General features: G+C 43.1%; 1 long non-coding RNA gene across 2 annotated transcripts; it reads right to left on the reverse strand.

The window, feature by feature from the left end:
* Nucleotides 1–657: 657 nt before the first annotated feature.
* On the reverse strand, nucleotides 658–16,892 carry LOC138647106 (uncharacterized). 2 transcript variants are annotated; one of them, XR_011314880.1, is made up of 5 exons: nucleotides 16,739–16,892; nucleotides 13,107–13,153; nucleotides 4,077–5,568; nucleotides 2,394–3,288; nucleotides 658–2,354 (listed from the first exon to the last, which is right to left on the reverse strand). It is a non-coding gene; the product is annotated as an uncharacterized lncRNA (long non-coding RNA). The 2 variants fall into 2 exon arrangements; XR_011314879.1 differs by having other exon boundaries at nucleotides 658–3,288.
* Between the last annotated feature and the right edge of the window lie 912 nt (nucleotides 16,893–17,804).

Below are 17,804 nucleotides of genomic sequence, written 5' to 3' on the forward strand. Positions count from 1 at the left end.
AATAGTTGCCACCGGGGTAACAAGTCCGTTCATGACTCCGAAGTCTTCCTCCGAAATCTTCCCCCATAACCTGTGACTGATATTATTGAGAAGTGGAAGGAACCACAGCGACTCAGCCACGAAATGGAGACCCCGTAACGTTACAGAGCGGGGGGCTGAGGAGCAGAGGTCAGAAAAGTCACCAACGCTCTGCTGACCCCATAACTGCATAGTCCAGACCTCCTCTGGTATTAACAGCACAGACACTGCGCCCCCCCCGCCGGGAGCTTCATGGCCGAGCAGCTGCATGCAGACGTACATCACCAAGCACAATACCGAGCGTCGGATAGAGTGGTGTAAAGCCGCCACCACTTAATTCTTGTGTATTCGTTTACCACTGGGGCATTTTTCTTTTGTGCAGATGTGATATAACCAAACCAAAAATGGGTTTCTATCATAAATGATGCTTTGTCAATACTTGATCTTGATTATTAGCATTTACCATGCACTGCGCAGGGGGATAGGATAGGGGGCCGCCACTCTCGGACACAATAAATATTTATATGATTTACTGCTTAAACGCACAAACGACGTAATATTCCCATGACAACACTTCTTTCATTACTACAGTGCAACGATACAATACAAAGAAAAACACAAACAGATATAAACCCCACATTCTGGAAACATGTTGATTTTATTATGAGCCTGGGGATCCGGATTAACTAATGAGTGTATACAGGCATGAGCGAAGGAAGCGCGGGCACAAAGTGAGCAATCAAGGAAATAAATTCATTATTTTTAACCCCTTCTGCAGGGTAACCTGTTAATAAATATGCTGCAGGAGATAAAACATTTTCGATGCCAATGTCTCGGAAAAAAATTAAATTAAGCTAAAATAGGCAGGGCGTTCCATGTGCCGTACCTTTGCACGGACTTGTATCGTTGCCCTTTTTTCTCTGCCAACAACTATATACATGAAATATGTTATTAACCTAATTAGATCCCAGTCGTTTCATTTACGGCAGCCTTTAAAACATGTTTTCCAAGCGCAGAACTGGGCCAGAGACATATAGTTACGGTTAAATATAGGGTCCCTCGTAATTGTTAGATTTTATTTTTTTATTATAATCATCACTAAGATTCCGGCATTTTGTTTTCCTTAGCTACTTCTTGTACCAACTTATTTCAAAGGGGTTGTCCACATGTGGTGACTTTTTTTTCATATTTTTTTTTTTTGGGGGGGGAGAGGGGTGACATTTTTTTTTTATATATATATAAAAAAAAAATTTAAAAAATTTTGCTCCGTTTGCCTTCTATAGTCTCATTTTTTTCTAAATATTATCATGGAAAGAAAAAAATGTCAACTCACCTGTCAAGAAGAAAGTCTGAAAGCCAAAGGTGATCTGTAGAAAAAAGCGTGTCCAGAAGTAGGACCCTCTTCTAAAAAACACTTTACATAATTATCGGATAAAACAAAAACAGAAGCCGCGTTCCAGACGATGTTCTTAATCATTGTAAAAAAAACTGGAAACTTTTGAGCCGGTAACATTGAACTGAATAATGATCCTGTATGCGGGATGCCCCAGAGCTCCCCCTAGTGGTGGCTGAAGAAAGCAAGAATTGTATGATTTAATTAATGTGTAAATGACTTTGTAGTAAAAATATAAGAAAGGAAAAATTGCAAATATTGGCCCATGTGTTATTTGCAAATAAACTTTTTCTTAAGAAGTACAGCAGAATATCAGTTTTAGATGATATTGTTTCTTTCACATCTAGGCGGATTTTAGTGCATTTAGTGTTTATTGTGAATAAAATCATCAGTGAGATGAATAATGTGCACTGATTATATCAACAAATACCTAATTTAACCTCTTTACGACATCGGGTGTAATAGTACGTCGATGTCGGACACCCTACCTTTGATGTGGGCTCCGGCGGAGAACCCACATCTTTTCCGACACATGTCAGCTGTTTTGAACAACTGACATGTGCCTGCAACAGCCACGGGTGGAATCTTGATCCACCCAGGGCTGTTAACCCATTGAATAACACTGTCAAACTCTGACAGCAGCTTTTAACATGCGCTTCCGGCAAGGGCGCCAGTAATCTTGCCTATCGGTGCCCGTGTCACATGCCTGCGGGTTGACATGACAACCAGAGGTCTCCAGCAGACCTCTATGGTTGTCACTGTAGGATTGCTATGAGCGCCGCCTCATAGCAAGTCAGCAATTCTGCTACATACAGGCGATCTGATCATCGCTTGTATGTAGCAGAGGTGATCGGTTTATGGCAGCTTCTAGTCTCCCATGGAGACTATTGAAGCATGCCAAAAGTAAAAAAAAAATAAAAGTTCAAGTCACCCTCCTTTTGCCCTATTCAAAATAAAGCAATACAAAAAAAATCAAACAAACGTATTTGGTATCGCCGCGTTCAGAATCGCCCGATCAATCAATATACAAAAAGAATTAACCCGATCGCTAAACGGCGTAACAAAAAAAAGTAAAAACGCCAGAATTACGGTTTTTTGGTCGCCGCAACATTGCATCAAAATGCAATAACAGGCAATCAAAAGATCGTATCCCCACAAAAATAGTATCATTAAAAACGTCAGCTCGGCGCGCAAAAAATAAGCTCTCACCCGACCCCAGATCACGAAAAATGGAGACGCTACGGGTATCGGAACATGGCGCAATTTTATTTTGGATTTTTTTTTCACCACTTAGATAAAAAAAAGAACCTAGACATGTTTGGTGTCTGTGAACCCGTAATGACCTGGAGAATCATAATGGCCGGTCAGTTTTAGCATTTAGTGAACATAGTAAAAAAGCAAAACAATTGTAGAATTGCACTTTTTTTTGGAATTTCACCGCACTTGGAATTTTTTTTCTCGTTTTCCAGTACACGATATGGTAAAACCAATGGTGCCGTGTACAACTAGTCCTGCGAAAAGCAAACCCTCACACGGCCATATTGACGGAAAAATAAAATAGCTATGGCTCTGGGAAGAAGGGAAGCGAAAAACGAAAATGCAAAACCAAAAATACCTCTGGTCATTAAGGGGTTAAAGAAAAAAAAAAAACACTGAATGCGTCTCTGGTTCTTGCTCAGGCTACCTCTCTATACCAGCAATCCGGTAATCCTTTTTCTCTTCACCAATTCATCTTACTTAAATGAGGATTAAGTTGTTTCCATGGAGCCACATTTTCTCATTCCGGTAAATGGGCAAACACAGTCCGCACTGTTCTCAGTACAACTTGTAATGCTTGTAGATCCTCGGCATATGAAGCTCACGGAGCAGAAGGTCGGCTGAAGGAGGAAGATGAGAGGAATTACAAGGCAGTTGAAAAACATTGCACATTAATTCAGCTGCTATGGAGATATATCAGTCTACATGTTATCTTTATTATTCCCATCATCAAAAAATGGGTATTATCAGATAGAGCTTGTAAATACAAGCCATTTTGCAATTTACCGCTTATTAAAATTTTCAGCCGTTCTTGAGATATTAATACTTTTCTTTTGTTTCCAGCTCGTTGCCTTGGAGACCGACCACCGCTGCTAGTCAGCGGAACATTGAACGGTGCTTACACGTTCTTTTTTTATTAAGCTTGTAAGCCCTGTTTTGAAGCTAGCCAAGATCGCAGGAATGCGCTGCTACCTCCTAAGCCAGGCCATCTTCAGCGCAGTGCTTACAAGTTAGGCAGCAGCGGAGGCCGGTCTCCTAGGCAACAAGTTGAAATACAAAAGAAAAAATGTCAATATCTGGAGAACGGATGCCAATTTTATCAAGCAGTAAATTGCAAAAGTGTTTGGTTTTACAAGCATTATCAGTCAATATCCATCTATAAAGATTGGAATGACACTTTAATAGTCCATAAAATAGGCTTATATATAGCTATCCACCCTAATAAACAACTATTACATACATATTCTGACACAATACAATACATAGTCCTAATAGGGTATTGATGGATTCCTGAGGGCAACAGAGAGACGAACCGACCTACACAGTTTTATTCTCCTATAGGAGTGAGCAAGTACTGGTTCCAACTTTCATGTAATGTAGAGGCAAAAAGTCATACAATTAAAATTACCTGCCACATATCGCATCGGTTCACTTTGGACCATTAAAAGAGCTTTGACTCATAGAGAAGTAGACTCTACAATCTTTTGTAGGTATCTCATGGTATCTGGAACCAAGATGTTGACACCGATCCTTTGATTCTGTAAGTTGTTGAGTTCTCCATGGACTGGACTTGTTTTTCCAGCACATTCACAGATGCTCAATAGGATTGAGATTGGTGGAATTAGGTAGTCAAGTCAAAACCTTGAACTATTTGTTGAGTTCTTTAAACAATTCGGCCACTGCCATTTATGGATGTAGTTGATCAAGGTGGAAGGTGTTGTCAAACTTGCAGGTGATGCACGTTGTTAATGGACCCACTGTGGCACGGGGTTAGGCCTGCCTAGGAGGGTTGTAGCTAAGTGACTACCTCATGTTCACTGGAGCTCCTGATGGTAGAGTTAGACTTGAGCTGCAGGTAGCTGCCATGTATCACTACTAGGCAGTCTCCGGTACTACAGCTGCTGACCCCAAGGGTTAGGTACGCTGACATGGACAGGGCTTGGAGTAACTTGGCAAGACAGGATATGGACTCTGTTCAGACTCCACAGATTCTGGCTCCTCGGGCAGAATGGATACTGACAAGAAGTCACAGACAGGGTTGGATTCAGATCTTGGATCATGCTTTGCCAGTATGGACACTGGAACTCTAACCAGGACTGACACGGGTGCAAGTTCTAGTACTGATGGAACAGTTACAGGTTCGGATATTGCTGGTGCGGCTTCAGGGTTCAGGTACCGCCGGAGAGACTTCAGGGCTCAGGTACTGCTGAATGCGGTTTCAGGTTCAGGTTCTCCACATAAGGACCAGAAGTACGGGTTCAGGCTCTGACCACACAGGGACAAGAGGATTCAAGTACAGGGACTGGGACCTGGCAACTCACTACTTGCACAAACACTCACTAATGGGAGAATGTTGCTCAGGCACCTCCCAATTGAGGAGGATGCCTTTTATACAAAATGCCTCCCAGCTATTGGCTGGGGGCATTTTCAAACTACGCCGCTACTCCTTTAAAAGCGGGGAGTGCATGCCATCGGGATGTCTGTAAGGAGTGCAAAGGCAGCAGGATGCAGGGAGACAGGGAGGTGACCGTGTAGCCACGGCAGTGAGTATACTGGCGACCCTGCATGGAGAGGGTAGGGCTATGCAAGGATGACGCCACATGGTGTCATGTACCAAGATCTAAGGTTTCCCCGCACAACACTATTCAAGTCATCACATTGACTTTTTTGCCTTTTTCCCATGGGGCCCCCAGTGCCATCTCTTCCCTAGCTAACTACATCTGCTCATCCACTTAAGTCCACTTCTGATGCCCACATTGCAGATGTTTTCAATGCTGGACTGTTGTGATTATGATCACTTTCATCGGTTTTCAGCTATGCAGCTTCATATGCCACAAGTGTTTGTGTTCTGACTTCTTTGTGTTCAGACTTCTTTCAATCTTAGTAAGTCATTACTTTTCCTGCAATATTAAGTAAAAGAAGGTAAAAACACTTTCAGGCGTCAATGAAAATGATCTGGATTAATCAAGTAACTGTAGATACATGGACAAGGGCATACTCGTCAATGTAGTAGTTATAGAGTTTACTGTGGATCCCATGAATGAACAAGACTATCTTCAATCAAACTGAGCTCTGAACCATGGAAGTAAAAAACTAAAAGAGACAGCTGAATAGTTTTTAAAGTGTTTACGGAAAGAAGAGTAAGACACAAGGAACAACGTGGAGACTAAGTCTTGAATTTATCCTCTCTTGATGGTGGTCATGGTGAAGTCTGGCCCCAGTCTGAGTCCTAGGAACCAAAAGGCCATCTCTACTCAAAGGAGCCCTTGACGATGGAAGAAAAAAAATCATCAAAAGCAGACAGCTGAATAGTTTTTAAAGAGTTTATGGAAGAGTAAGACACAAGGAACATCGTGGAGACCAAGTCTTGAATTTATCTTCTGTTGATGGTGGTCATGGTGAAGTCTGGCCCGATTCTGGGTCCTAGGAACCAAAAGGTCATCTCTACTCAAAGGAGCCCTGGATGATGGAAAGAAATGGCAACTGAGGGAGTGGAATACGTTATAAAAAGTTAATTGAAATGAGTAGGACACAGAAGACACACTGCGGTGAGCAAGTATTTCATTTATCTTCTGGTGATGGTGGTCATGATTTAATGTGGCCCAATTTTGAGTCCCAGAAACTTAGAAGGTCATCTATACTCAAAGGAAACATGGATGCTGGAAGGGAAAAGCAAAAGGAGAGAGTTGAAAAGTTTAAGCTAATGGAAAGTAGAGTAAACGAAAGGGGACACCATGTAGAACAAATATTTAATTTATCTTTGACAGTGTTCAAGGTGCAATGTGGTCTCATTCTGAACACTAGGAATGAAAACGGCCATCTCTAGTCAAGGGGGTTCTGGACTTTGGAAGGGAAAACCTGGGAAGAGAATGGAAATTTGTATAAAGGGTTCAAGGAAAGAAAAGTAAGACACAAAGGACACTGTGAACACAAAGCCTTCAATGTATCTCCTGTCTGTGGTGTTCATGGTGGAGTGAGGTCCAGTTTTGAGTCCCAGGAACTAACTATGGAAAATTAATCCTGGATAATGGAAGGGGAGATAAAAGGAGCTATGGCAACATTTTGGAAAGACTTCATGGAAAGAAGAATAAAATGAAGGTGACGTCAATAAGACCAAGTCTTGAGTTTATCTTCTGATGATGGTTATCATGATGGAGTGAGGCTCAATTCTGGAACTAAAAAGGCCATTTCCATTAAAAAAAAGCTCTAGGTAACAGAAGGGGAAACGAAGTGTCAATGCAAAATTTTATAAAGAGTTAATTGAAATAAGACCGAGACAGTGGGGACTCCGTGGAAACCAAGTTTTGAATTTATATTCTGTTGATAGTGGTCATGGTAGAGTGAGACCCCATCCTGAGTATTGCTATGGGGCATCATAGTTACTGGTCACGGTTCTTACATTGTAAACCATTATGTGGAGATAGTATCAAAGAAAAAAAATTCTTCCAAATTGATTTTCTTTAAAATAAACATTAGTAATATCTGGAATAATAAAGATGTTGAGGCCTCACACAAGGAAACATAATTAATTCAGAGTTCTACTGTTTTCTTTTCTAAAGGAAAGGACAAATTTCCAGCCTCCAGGCTTGTCTACCAGCCAACACCTCACCCGTGTCCCGCACAACACATATACAACCCATGTGCTTCCCTCAATGTATAAACCACGAACGTGATCTTACTCAAATAATATGACATTTATTTCCAATCTGGTAATTGAAAACAAAAATTTCCCTCACACAATGACTTTGAAAAAACCAACGGGTCTGCGAGGAAACTTCTTGGTAAGACAGAAGTTCAGTGTTCACGTGAACAAGCTTCTGGGACGAGTATTTCTAAAGACAGAATCTCGAATGTCCTTCATTTTGCTAAAAAATAAACTAAATGCAATTCTTTGAAGTCAACACACAGATGTTATAGCCAAGAAGACATCAGAGTGTAAACACCAAACAAAATGTGAACGAAAAGCAGGAAATTGGGCAAACCACAAGTATCCAGCACGATGGGGTAGGCCTACAGCAGCTGGAGAAGGGAGACCGGGGGAGTGCAGCAATCCAGACTGCTTGTCTTTATTAAAATTATGGATCCTCTTATGTGCTAAAACAAATGTTCAGGCTTTTATCTTGTCAATGGGAGGTTTGGAAAGAAAAAAAAACGAATGAAAACAAATTATATTACAGCATTTTGAGGAAAATATTTGCATTTTTTTTCTGTTACCATCCTACATACTCTTTGTGAATCAAAAAAAGGAATGTGTCACCCCAAAACACAAATTATATTAAGCCTATGGTCAAATAGGGGTCTGAGACCCTATAAAATGCCTCTACTATCATGTATGCAAATTTGGGAGCAGGCCACAGACAGGACCTCTGCTATCTGTCTGCGGCATCCAGGACCTCAGCTACCTGTCTGCAGCCTCCAGGACCTCAGCTACCTGTCTGCGGCCTCCAGGACCTCAGCTACCTGTCTGCGGCCTCCAGGACCTCAGCTACCTGTTTGCGGCCTCCAGGACCTCAGCTACCTGTCTGCGGCCTCCAGGACCTCAGCTACCTGTCTGCGGCCTACAGGACCTCAGCTACCTGTCTGCCGCCTCCAGGACCTCAGCTATCTGTCTGCGGCCTCCAGGACCTCAGCTACCTGTCTGCCGCCTCCAGGACCTCAGCTACCTGTCTGCGGCCTCCAGGACCTCAGCTACCTGTCTGCGGCCTCCAGGACCTCAGCTACCTGTCTGCGGCCTCCAGGACCTCAGCTACCTGTCTGCGGCCTCCAGGACCTCAGCTACCTGTCTGCCGCCTCCAGGACCTCAGCTACCTGTCTGCGGCCTACAGGACCTCAGCTACCTGTCTTCCGCCTCCAGGACCTCAGCTACCTGTCTGCGGCCTCCAGGACCTCAGCTACCTGTCTGCCGCCTCCAGGACCTTAGCTACCTGTCTGCGGCCTCCAGGACCTCAGCTACCTGTCTGCCGCCTCCAGGACCTCAGCTACCTGTCTGCGGCCTCCAGGACCTCAGCTACCTGTCTGCGGCCTCCAGGACCTCAGCTACCTGACTGCGGCCTCCAGGACCTCAGCTACCTGTCTGCGGCCTCCAGGACCTCAGCTACCTGTCTGCGGCCTACAGGACCTCAGCTACCTGTCTGCGGCCTACAGGACCTCAGCTACCTGTCTGCGGCCTCCAGGACCTCAGCTACCTGTCTGCGGCCTCCAGGACCTCAGCTACCTGTCTGCGGCCTCCAGGACCTCAGCTACCTGTCTGCCGCCTCCAGGACCTCAGCTACCTGTCTGCGGCCTCCAGGACCTCAGCTACCTGTCTGCCGCCTCCAGGACCTCAGCTACCTGTCTGCGGCCTCCAGGACCTCAGCTACCTGTCTGCCGCCTCCAGGACCTCAGCTACCTGTCTGCGGCCTCCAGGACCTCAGCTACCTGTCTGCGGCCTCCAGGACCTCAGCTACCTGACTGCGGCCTCCAGGACCTCAGCTACCTGTCTGCGGCCTCCAGGACCTCAGCTACCTGTCTGCGGCCTACAGGACCTCAGCTACCTGTCTGCGGCCTACAGGACCTCAGCTACCTGTCTGCGGCCTCCAGGACCTCAGCTACCTGTCTGCGGCCTCCAGGACCTCAGCTACCTGTCTGCGGCCTCCAGGACCTCAGCAACCTGTCTGCGGCCTCCAGGACCTCAGCTACCTGTCTGCGGCCTCCAGGACCTCAGCTAACTGTCTGCGGCCTCCAGGACCTCAGCTACCTGTCTGCGGCCTCCAGGACCTCAGCTACCTGTCTGCGGCCTCCAAGACTTCTGCTACATGTTTGCAAGACCTGTTCCTGAACTCCTGTCTGCCTGCAGCCTCCAGTTCCTGTCCTACCTGTTCCCTCCATGTCTCAAGTGCCTGCTGCAGCAATGCCTGTGGTCCGTGTACCCACCCGATCCTTGAGCTAAGAGAATCCACCTCACCAGGTCAACCTAACATAGACTACAGAAGCAGCTGGTAACCTAGATAACGGAGCTGTAAAATATAAAATTAACCCCTCTCTGACATTGGGCCTAGTAGTATGCCCACGCCGGAACCCCCCCCTTTCCGGTCACATGACAGTTAATCTACACAGCTGACGTGCCCGCAACAGCCGCGGGTGGAATCTCAATCCATCCGTGGCTGTAATGTTAACCCGTTAAATGCTGCTGTCAATCTCTGACAGCAACATTTAACTCACACTTACCAGAAGCGTGTCACTAATCCCGCCCATCGGTGACTCCCGTCACATGATCGCAGGTCACCAATGGGTCGGCATGACAACCAGAGTTCCTGCAGCAGACCTCTGTGGTTGTTATTGTCAGATTGCTACGATCATCGCCTGTGTGTAGCAGATGATATCCAGCAACTGCAGCTTCTCGTCTCCCATGGAGACTATTGAAGCGTGTAAAAAGTAAAGAAAAAATGTTTTAAAAAAATACTAAAAAAGTTAAAAAAAAAAGTTTAAATCACCTCCAATTCAAAATTAAACAATAAAAAACAATATACACATATTTGATATTGCCGCATTCAGAATTGCCCGATCTACTGTATCAATATAAAAAAAAATTAACCCAAAAGCTAAACGCTGTAAAGAGAAAAATATTAAAATCGCCAGAGTTACGTTTTTTGCTTGCCACTACATTGCAATAAAATGCAATAACGGGTGATCAAAAGATCGTATCTACACCAAAATGGTAGCAATAAAAACATCAGCTCAGTGCGCAAAAAATAAGCCCACACCCAGCCCCAAATCACGAAAAATGGAGACACTACAGGTGTCGGAAAATTGTGCCATTATTTTTTTTAACCAATTTTGGATTATTTTTCTCCACTTAAATAAGAAAGAACTTAGACATGTTTGGTGTCTATGAACTCACAAAGACCTGGAGAATTGTAATGGCAGGTCAGTTTTAGCATTTAGTGAACATGGTAAAATAAAAACAAATCAACAACTGTGGAATTGCACTTTTTTTGCAATGTCACTGCGCTTGGAATTTTTCCCCCATTTTCCAGTACACGATATGTTAAAACGAAAGATGTCGTTAAAAAGTACAACTTGTCCAGCAAAAAAATAAGCCCTCACATGGCTGTATTGACCGAAAAATTAAAAAAATTATGAGGAGCAAAAACAAAAACAGAAATTCAAAAACTGAAATACCCCCCTCTGGTCGTTAAGGGGTTAAAAAAAAATCTGTCCATTCTTGGGAACGGAGGTAAATTACGATGTTTCTTGTTTTTACAAACCCTTTGCAATTTTTTATTATTTACCAATATGAGACAACCCCTCTATCGCCATTTGATATCGGATGATTACTGAATGACACTGGAACTTTATTCCATCCTCACATATTAGATCAATAGTTGACTCTTTGGGAAGGAACTCGGTCTGAATTTGTCATCTGTGCCTATGCTCAGCTCTTCAGATCCTAACTGGAGTAGGATTGCAAAGAACATTTTGCATTCTTCAGCTCTTGTGAGGTCCGCCACATTCGGAAGTTCATCTCAGGACTTGTATACTTTCAGGGGTCGCACTAACCGGCACCTCCTGAACTCTCCGATTCAAGAATTTGAAATCTTCCCACATCCTGCTCCACATTTCCAAAGCTTCCCTGAACTAAGTGAAATCAGGGCCTCGTACGGCCAACATTACAATAGTATCTAAACCCGACACATGGACGTTGTAATAAAATCTGGCCAGCTGATTAGTAGATGCGGTAATGCTGGATCTGTTTTCCATTGTATAACCAGTGCTGGATTTATTATCAGGCACAATCCGAAACAAAACCTTCCTACATAATCCACTCCAGAAAATGTTACATATCATTTTCCGCTTCCAAATAAATGGTTAAACTACCGGTATGTGGATTCCTATATCTCATTCTTAACTTGCACCCTTTGATATATAAAGATCTTGACTTTATATCCTATGGGATACACTTGTCCCTATACCTTTACTTCTTTGTGGTCTCCACCACCACCTCCATGGTCTCCACTATGGTGCTGTCTAGTGGAGGTTTGACTAGGGTAACGACATGTCGGCATTTTATTTCATTATTAGGTGGTCATTGTATGTTACTATTATTATTTGATACAGGAAAGATATATATCTTTGTACCATTTTAGCCAGTAGATAAAAAAATATTTAGAATTGAGAGTCCTCAGTGGTTGATACCTTTTAATGGCTAACTGAAAAGATGGTAACAAATTCCAGGCTTTCGAGACTACACGGGTCTCTTCATCAGGCACAGACTAAAGTAAATTCTGAAGAATCACATATTTATTGTGTTAGTTTACTCACTCTTATAGCGCCATTAATTCCACAGCGCTTTACAGACATCTTATCGCTATCCTCATTGGGGCTCACATGCTAATTTCCCTATCAGTATTTGTTTGGAGTGTGGGAGGAAATGGGAAAAGCAGTAGGAAACCCACGGGAACACGGGGAGAACTTACAAACTCCTTAGACTTTTATGAATTTTTTCCCTTTGGAATATGTAGAGTCTCCACCTACGGTTGTTCACTGGTGTCTTCGTGTTGTAGACCATATAAGGAGACTTAAGACACAGTGACATAGCGTGGAGGGTCACAGATATGGTTGCCCTGGGCACAAAATTCTAAGGGGTGCAAAATTTCATAAGAAACAATTAATAACAATAGTAATAATAATAATCTCTTTACAAGTTTTTGCTTTCGAAAATTTGTGCCCCTAAGAAGTCACCTTGCTAGTGCTGAAGATCCAATGTTGTGCCCAACATCAAGCCAGCAGGTGTTGCGGATCTCCAGGAGAGCAACACTTTACTAGCCTCAACATGAAGGTGGTGCAACTGGATCCTATGTTAGATCACTGGAACTAAAGTTAGCATTTTGGCACAGGCGGCAAAATGATGACACTGCCCTGCACCACCTGTGCCGGCATACTGTGTCTACAGAAGACAAGAGGAGTTGGTCTTCGGATTAGTTGGTCTTAATATTTATGAAGAGGGTACTAAAGGGGCATAATTACTTTCTAAAGGGACACTTAGGGGACATTATTTGTTTCAAGGTGGCACTCAAGGGACATCATTTTTTTAAGGTGGCACTCAATGGACATCTTTTTTTTTAAGGTGGCACTCAAGGGACATCATTTTTTAAGGGGGCACTCAGAAAACATTATTTTAAGGAGGAACTCCGGGGACATTATTACCAGATTAGAAGGTGCAGTTGTTACCTTGCCCCAGGCCATGACAATCCATGCTACACCATCTAAGGCAGATTCTGGATTTGAGTGCTCCGTCTGAACCCCTTTAGATAAAACCCAGTTTATCACAGTATAAAAAATAATCTGATCCATTTTGGTTGAGGGTCTGCAGCATGTTATTTTTTTTTTTTTACTGAAAAAGACCATTATAAGCTTAGTGTAAATATTTAGACCTCAGTAATTTGATATGTAGACAAACCTTTTCTTCACATTATACTTTGCTTTCTTGGCATCCCGGATGCGGGGCTTCAAAATAAAGAAAGGAGGATCAGATAAACAAGTAAATACATTAGATGGCAATGCAAAACATATCGGTGAAAGAGATATGGCTACATGCACGGCATAAACACATAGTGATGCATAGAAATTCAAAACTGTGACATTGTAGTTGGATCCAAGATGTGTGATACATTGGAGTACCCAAGAGGGAAGCTTCTGGTGAGACCAGATCTGAAACCCTGCAGAAGACACCCTCATTTGGTGCTGACTTTGTAGTCATTTACATAGATTCATATCTGAAAGCAGAATTTTAATGTCACCTTATAAGAAATAAGTGAATACGTTTGCAGTTTTATCAACGATGCTTCTCCAAAATGTCAAGCACATCTTGGCTAGAGCTCTCCTGCCAACACAACACTTTCAATCTTGAGAAAACAGCAATGGGACCATCGGATTTTGTATACCCACCCAAAATACAAGCTCCTACAAGGGTCATCATGCTACTGATGGACATTATACCCAATTGCAAAATTAAAATGGAAAAATTAGGGGTCGTTTGGTTTTAGCCAACCAGGATAGATGGATGCATTTTTTGGTCCTGTTATGTAATTTCCATGACCATTGAGTCACTTTCTTACCCTTTTGCTTGCTAACAATGCAGTTACTAAAGGGGAATCTTGCAAGTGTTCTCACCACCCAATAACAAAGAATATGCAGTAGGACCAACCTGGTCTCATTGCAGCTTCTACATCATGGATGGTATCGTATGGTTGTAGCCACTCAACGGAAGATTAAAGTTGCTGCATTTCTGCGGTCCTTCATGGTTTATTGGTTGGTGTTTACATCAGGGACCGTTTAGTGTAAAAAAAGGCATATCTGTCAAAATGCTCTTCCGTACGGCCCAAGCATGAGCGTGACATTGTGTGGACTCCAACTAAGGTTGGAGAACAAGTCACATCGGACATCTGGTTTGCATTAGTTTTAAAAATTCTCGTAGAGTTTAACTCGGAGCTGTCACCAATTTTTTGTGCTACAAAATAAATATAGAAGAGTGCGCACGTCTTCGGCAAGAGTAGGGGTCACTTTCTGCTGTTTGTCGGAGATGGTATCCTCCTGAAGATACAAATGGTGCTGGTTGGAGGAGGAGTCCTACTCTGGACATGGACTGAGGTTTTGCAAATCACATGATAATAAGTTTTGCATATTTATTACTTTCCACCTGGGACTGAGAGTATCCACTGTTCCCAGACTATAATTGGTCATGGATCCCTTATTAACCAACATAAATCTCACGTATCTCTTGGGTTTTTCTGCTTTATTTTTTATTTTTTGCAGACACCGCACTAAAATTGAAGTAATTGAACTCAAAGACTTGGAAATCTTTTTGGCTGTGGATCCTCTTCCAATGTCTAAATTCCCAATAGATCAATCCATGTCCATAGGCACATAAAGGTAACACTGCATAGTATTTTGTTTTACTTTTCTTGGATTTATTAGGTCATGTTTCACAAACATTTTTAGGGCCAATACACATTTGTGCCTGAACGTCTGTGAACCCTTTCAAATTTTTCATAATTCTGCATATATATTGACCTACATCACTTCAAATTCTAGTATTAAAAGATAATTTTACAGTGATATTAGAACCTGGTGTTTTCAATCAATGTAATGACTGTTACGTTACCTGTCCTGGAACCGGGCTTTACTTCACTCACCCTGATCTGCTAAACCTTGTTTGTGCTCCACGTTGTGCTTTGCAGACTGCCCAGCACGATCCTTTGTGATCATCTACCTGGGCCTACATAAGGCCCACCAAGACAAAAGTGTGTGCTGACATTAAGACTTTTAGTTTGTCTGTGCACAGTTCGATGTCTGTGGCATCCAGGACATCTCCTGACTGCCTGTGGCTTCCAGTCACTCAGCTATCTATCTGCCTGCAGCTTCCAGTACTTCAGCCACCTGTCTGCCTGCAGCTTCCAGTGCCTCAGCTACCTGTCTGCCTGCAGCTTCCAGTGCCTCAGATACCTGTTTGCCTGTGGCCTCCAGTCCCTCAGCTACCTGTTTGCTTGCGGGTTGCAGTACCTCAGTTACCATTCTGTCTGTGGCTTCCAGTACCTATGCTATCTGCCGGCTGCTTCCAATACCTCTATCTGTCTGTGACTTCCAGTACTTCTGCTACACGTGCCTCACCTGCCTACAGCACCGACATCCATGACCCATGTGCCCACTCGGACCTTGAGCTTGGAGTATCCATCTCACCAGGTAAACCAGGCAATGACAAGCAGGTGTGAGTGGGCAACCTGTCATATTTAAAGAACAAGAATCTTTTAAAGTCTGATTTTCACATAAAATGTAATGGCACAGCAGGGCAAAAAAGAAACACACCTTCAGAGGGATCATTGTTGTACACCCAACTTCCAATACCCCACTCATTGGCTAATGAATAGGGCATCGCATCCCCTTCATTGTTTTCAGGCACCGCATTATACCTGCTTTAATGACTACAGCTCAAGTAAAAAAAGGACCAGGCATAGTCATTACCAATATGTATGGAATCATGCCTCGGAAATGATGAAGAGGATGAAGCACCTTCGAGAGAACCACAATCTCTTCAACGAGCTGATTAGTGGGGTTGCAGGAACTGGACCTCAACCCAACACCCTTTAGCACTAAGACAGGCGTGGTAACCTAATTTCCGGATATATTTTTCTCCAGGATAAACATTGAAAAATATTTAAATTTTTCCGTTCAATTGTTGACATCCTTCACGTTTCTGTAATTTTTTTTCGATTTATCCCCCGCTAAGCTCTGATTGCCTTAATAACATTTAATATATGAGGCCAGGAAATTGCCCTAAGATTTCTTTCTCAGCGTCATCTCCCAGGTCTCTCGTGCTTAATAATATATGTCTTTGTTTGGGCTCCTAACATAATCAGCCGAGGCTTCAGCTGCACATAAAGTAAACTACATAAAAAATTCACAGGAATGTCTATGAATATTTCTAAAAATGCCTGGCATAACCTGAGATTACATCAGAAAACACTTCTAGGCTACACTGGTGGAAATCAGATCCCGGAGTGATTTTTTTAAAAAAAATTTTCCCTTCTACAAACAGCTGGCTGCATTTGACATTCCTGGGAATTCTCCTACTAGAGGGGCAAGAGGTGAATCCATTCTGTGACATGAATTCAGATGGTTTTAGCCGTATGGATTTGCTGTTTATATACCGCTTAGGATTTTTAATTGATTTCCTTAAAGTCAACTCGTTTCCCTGGAAAGATTGATGGTTGTTTGTGATTTGAAAGCTTGTCAGAATGTTATAAGAAGGGCAAAGTAGTTAAATGGAGGAAAGGACATGTGTGCGTTGGCTTGTGAGGGCACGTAATTTGAAAAGTGGTGTAATTAAATAAAAAAGCTTAATGCCTTCCAAATTATAGAAAGGAGTGAACATCATTTAGAAGAATTAGAAGTCAAATAATATACGTGGGTCGGCCAGGTCTTTGTGGTTTCGTAATGAAGGATGGTTGCAATCTACGCACAATTCCATAATTCGGATACGCTATGCTAATATATTCTCACAGGACTGTGGAGCCAACAGTTTGATCTTCTTACCTTTCCTTTCAGGACCAGTTTGGGCAGAACAGACCGCCACCCCAGGCACCATTGAAACGGGTGGTGCTATTTCCGAAATCCACTCCACAGCACCATGGCGTTCATGATCTTTAGATTTAATTTCTTCTTCCTGATGTCTATGGACAGATGAAGCCTGGGGGAAAAAGAGGAGGCCAACCAGAGTTTAACTTGAAGATCTTGGGTCATGACACAAGATAACTATCATAGCCCTTTCTTAATCCTGATGCATGATACAGAGGGATCATTGGGGCTTATTAGACAGCTTTGAACCCTTAGGTTCCCAATGTCAATGTTATACCAATTCTACATCCATTCTTTCAAAACTTGAAAAATGAAAAGGCCAACCAGAACTTAAACATGAAGCTCTTTGGCTCTAAGAGCAAATACATAACAAAGCTGTCCTCACACCAACCATGTGCCATGTTTTATGTGGCAGAGGGTCCTTTTGGACCTACTAGACACCTCTAAACCCCTAAGGTATTAATTCCAATGCTACACCAATTTCCCATCCTTTCTTACAAGCTTTAAAAAAGGAAGAGGCCAACCACCACCAGTGGGCACTGTTACGGAAAAAAGGCTTGCACTTACTGTGTAGCACTTCGGCACAGAAATGCAGGCTGCCACCAGGAGGCGGCAGAGTAGTCAAACAGGCCGAAGTCAGCAACAAACAGGGAGATGAAGTACCAGAGGACAAAGCAAAGCACAAGGTTAGAGACAAGCCAAAAGTCAGAGCTAGATGGGAGCGCGGTATCCAAAACATGAGACAGAAAGAGGAGTCAAGGTATGAGACAAAGGGTCAAAAGCCACTCGGGGAACGCACTATCAGAGACAGAAGGCAGAGTTCAGAGTTCAAGCCGAGTCATACACTGTAGGGAAATCACCAAACGTATATTGAGTCAGGGATAGGGAACAGGTCAGACACACATGGCAAGTCAGAGGCAGAAGGATCACTATGCTCTAGCCAAGGTCCAGAACTATCACTGACAAAGGCTACCAGAAATAGCACCAATAAATGGCCACCCAAGAACTAAAGAGATGCAGGAAA

The sequence above is a fragment of the Ranitomeya imitator genome, chromosome 8 (genome assembly GCF_032444005.1).
Source record: "Ranitomeya imitator isolate aRanImi1 chromosome 8, aRanImi1.pri, whole genome shotgun sequence".
Lineage (NCBI taxonomy): Eukaryota > Metazoa > Chordata > Amphibia > Anura > Dendrobatidae > Ranitomeya > Ranitomeya imitator.